This window comes from Rhinoraja longicauda, chromosome 44, assembly GCF_053455715.1.
Source record: "Rhinoraja longicauda isolate Sanriku21f chromosome 44, sRhiLon1.1, whole genome shotgun sequence".
Lineage (NCBI taxonomy): Eukaryota > Metazoa > Chordata > Chondrichthyes > Rajiformes > Arhynchobatidae > Rhinoraja > Rhinoraja longicauda.
In genome coordinates this window covers 6526703-6531020 of record NC_135996.1, presented here as the reverse complement: position 1 = coordinate 6531020, position 4318 = coordinate 6526703, and the positions used below count along the sequence as shown (strand labels likewise).

The window sequence follows — 4318 nt, the reverse complement described above, 5'->3', positions numbered from 1 at the left end:
AGTTCTTGCCTGCGGGGCGCACGGGGGGAGACGTGACGGGCCGACGGACGGATGGGGGGACGGAGACAATGGACGGACGGGGAACGGAGACGGTGACGGACAGGGGGGGGGAACGGAGACGGCGACGGACGGGGAACGGAGACGGTGACGGACGAGAATGGGGAACGGAGATGGTGACGGACAATACACAATAGGTGCAGGAGGAGGCCATTCGGCCCTTCGAGCCAGCACCACCTTCAATGTGTTCATGGCTGATCATTCTCAATCAGTACCCCGTTCCTGCCTTCTCCCCATACCTCCTGACTCCGCCATCCTTAAGAGCTCTATCTAGCTCTCTCTTGAATGCATTCAGAGAATTGGGCCTCCACTGCCCTCTGAGGCAGAGAATTCCACACCTTCACCACTCTCTGACTGAAAAAGTTTTTTCTTCATCTCCGTTCTAAATGGCATAGCCCTATTCTAAACTGTGTGTGGCCCCTGGTTCTGGACTCCCCAACATTGGGAACATGTTTCCTGCCTCTAACGTGTCCGACCCCTTAATAATCTTATACGTTTCGATAAGATCCCCTCTCATCCTTCTCATTGGACGGGGGGAACGGAGACGGAGACGGACGAGGGGGAACGGAGATGGACGAGGGGGAACGGAGACGTCGACGGACTGGGGAACGGAGACGGCGACGGACGGGGGGAACGGAGACGGCGACGGACGGGGAGGACGGAGACGGCGACGGACGGGGGAACGGAGACGGAGAGGGAAGGGGAACAGAGGACAGGGGGGGATGGGGAGGGGGTATTGATCGGGGAAGGTCCCTCACCTTCGAGCAGGTCCCTCGCCAGTCCCGGCTCAGCGCCCGTGGAGCGTACAAAGTCTGACAGGACAGTATCCATGTCGAGAGTCATGCGATCACGAGGCCCGGCGCTCACTGGCCAGGCCCTGCAGCAGGTCAGAGGGTCAGAGGTCACGGGAAGAACGTACAACCTCCGCGCCGACCGGCCATCCCGCTCACTAACTCTGCCTACACACACACACTAGGGACAATTTACACTTTATAGCGGCCCAATTAACCCACAAACCGCACGTCTTTGGAGTGCGGGAGGGAAACTGAAGATCTGGGAGAAAACCCACGCAGGTCACAGGGAGAACGTACAAACTCCGTACAGACGGTGCCCGTAGTCGGGATGGAACCCGGGTCTCCGGCGCTGTGAGGCAGCAACTCTACCCGCTGCTACCAGTGAATGAAGCGGACTATTTCTGTACACTTCGCTAGTCGGGCAGGCTTCGTGCTTGTGGTTGAGTGCGGCAGTGGGCGTCGCGGCGGTAGAGTTGCTGCCTCACAGCGCCAGAGACCCGGGGTTCCATCCCGACTACGGGCGCCGTCTGTACGGAGTTTGCACGTTCTCCCCGTGACCTGCGTGGGTTTTCTCCGAGATCTTCAGTTTCCTCCCACACTCCAAAGACGTGGCAGGTTAGCAGGTTTGTGGGTTTTCTCCGGGTGCTCCGGTTTCCCGTTCTCCCCGTGACCTGCGTGGGTTTTCTCCGGGCGCTCCGGTTTCCTCCCGCACTCCACTGACGTGCGGGTTTGTGGGCTAATTGGCTTGATAAAATTGTAAATTGTCCCTAGTGTGTGTGTGTGTGTGTGTGTGTGTGTGTGTGTGTGTGTGTGTGTAGGATAGTGTTAGTGTGCGGGGATCGCTGGGCGGCACGGACCCGGTGGGCCGAAGGGCCTGTTTTCCGCGCTGTATCCCTGAACTAAAGATGGGCCAAAAAAACTGAAGTTACTCAGCCGGACGGGCAGCATCTCTGGAGAAAAGGAATGGGTGACGTTTCGTGGTTCGAGACCCTTCTTCAGACTGAGAGTCGGGGGAGAGGGGAAGGAGAGGTGTAGACGGTGAATGTGGAGAGAGAGATAGAACGGACGAAATGAAAGGTGTGCAGAAAAAGCAACCATGATAAAGGAAACGGGCACCTTGTTGGCTGTGGGCTAGGTGAAAACCAGTTACAGACAACGAGACTCAACAAGACGACTCTGAAGCTGGTACGACTTGGGTGGGGGAGAGGGGGAGGAGGGTGCCAGGGTTACTTGAAGTTGGAGAAGTCAATGTTCGTACCGCTGGGGGTGCGAGCTGCCCCAAGCGAAACGTGAGGTGCTGTTCCTCCAATTTGCGCTGGGCCTCACTCTGACAGTGGAGGAGGCTCCAGGGCAGAGAGGTCGGTGTGGGAGGTGGGAGGAGGTTAAAGTGTTTGGCGCCGGGAGCTTTTCCCGAGACTGCGGGAAGTGCGGGTTGGAAGCTGCCAGCCTAAACAACGCGTTACCGACTAAACCTGTAGGAAGGAACTGCAGATGCCGGTTTTAAACCGAAGGGAGACACAAAACGCTGGAGTAACTCAGAGGGACAAGGCTGCGTCTCCGGAGAGAAGGAACGGGTGACGCTTTGGGTCGAGACCCTAGAGTCTGAAGAAGGGTCTCGACCCGAAACGTCACCCATTCCATCTCTCCAGCGATGCTGCCTGTCCCGCTGAGTTACTCCAGCATTTTGTGTCTATCTTTGAGCTGAGGTGAGCTGAGGTGGGCCAGGGGTGGGCCGAATCACAGCGGAGTCTCGACGTGGGGAAGCCCGCCTGCCAGCCCGCCCGCGGTGGGAAGCGTGCCTCACCTACATGATACTGGCGAGGCTGGGCCAGCAGACCATCCACGAATGGTCTCCCCCGGGGCCTCTAGGGCGTCATCGCAGACTCCTCCTGCCCGCCCGCCCGCCCGCCCTCCAGCCAGCCGATCGACCGTTCGCAGCCTGGACAAAATGGAGGGCGGAGAAGAGTCAGAGACACAGGACAGGGTAAGGGTGGAGGGGGGAGAGCGCGGAGGGGGGGGGGGACGGAGACGGACGGGGGAACGGAGACAGCGACGGACGGGGGGAACGGAGACAGCGACGGACGGGGATGGGGAACGGAGACGGACGGGGGGAACGGAGACAGCGACAGCGACGGACGGGGATGGGGAACGGAGACAGCGACGGACGGGATGGGGAACGGAGACAGCGACGGACGGGGATGGGGAACGGAGACGGACGGGGGGAACGGAGACAGCGACGGACGGGGATGGGGAAACGGAGACAGCGACGGAGGGGGATGGGAACGGAAACAGCGACGGACGGGGATGGGGAACAGAGACGGACGGGGGGAACGGAGACAGCGACGGAGGGGGAAACGGAGACGGCGACGGACTGGGGGAACGGAGACGGCGACGGACTGGGGGAACAGAGACAGCGACGGACAATACACAACAGCTGCAGGAGGAGGCGGAGAGGGAAGGGGAGGGGGAGGAGAGCGCGGAGGTGGGGGGGGAGGAGAGCGCGGAGGGGGGGGAGGGGGAGGAAGAGCGCGGAGGGGGGAGGGGGAGGGGGGGGAGGGGGAGAGCAGAGGGGTCATGAGGGAGGGCGAGAGGGGGTGAAAAGGCATGCAAGGATGGGCGAGCGAAGAGGGCAGGGTGGGGGTAAGGGGGAGAGAGGGAGAGCTTTACCGGGCCTTGCGTGTGTGTGGTGTGGGGGTTCCCTGTGTCCAGTCGTCTGCTCCCCCCTCGCCTGCTCCCGATCTCCTCTCCCCGTCTCCAATTAGCGTCTCGTGGCGGCTCCTGCGGGATTAAACACAGCGCTCATTTCAACAAGACCCTCGCCCTGGATAGAAGTCAAGTCAAGTCAAGTCAATTTTATTTGTATAGCACATTTAAAAACAACCCACGTTGACCAAAGTGGCTGTACATCTGATTATCATATCATATCATATATATACAGCCGGAACAGGCCTTTTCGGCCCACCAAGTCCGTGCCGCCCAGCGATCCCGCACATTAACACTATCCTACACCCACTAGGGACAATTTTTACATTTCCCCAGCCAATTAACCTACATACCTGTACGTCTTTGGAGTACTAATTTTTTTTTTTTTAATGAAACATACATTGAGCCTCAAACGCTAGGGAGTAGAAATAGGTTTTGAGCCTGGACTTAAAGGAGTGGATGGAGGGGGCAGTTCTGATGGGGAGAGGGATGCTGTTCCACAGTCTAGGAGCTGCAACCGCAAAAGCGCGGTCACCCCCTGAGCTTAAGCCTAGACCGCGGAATAGTGAGTAGCCCCAAGTCGGCCGACCTGAGGGACCTGGAGTTAGAGAGGTGGGTTAGAAGATTTTTGATGTGTGGGGGGGGGGGTGTCCATTTAGGGCTTTATACGTGAATAGGAGGAGCTTGAAGTTGATTCTGTACCGTACAGGGAGCCAGTGGAGAGAGGCCAGAATCGGGGTGATGTGGTCCCTTTTACGGGTACC

General features: G+C 59.0%; 1 long non-coding RNA gene across 1 annotated transcript; it reads right to left on the bottom strand.

The window, feature by feature from the left end:
- Positions 1-814: 814 nt before the first annotated feature.
- Positions 815-3629, bottom strand: LOC144612428 (uncharacterized). Its single transcript, XR_013549670.1, has 3 exons — positions 3519-3629; positions 2660-2790; positions 815-934 (listed from the first exon to the last, which is right to left on the bottom strand). It is a non-coding gene; the product is annotated as an uncharacterized LOC144612428 (long non-coding RNA).
- Between the last annotated feature and the right edge of the window lie 689 nt (positions 3630-4318).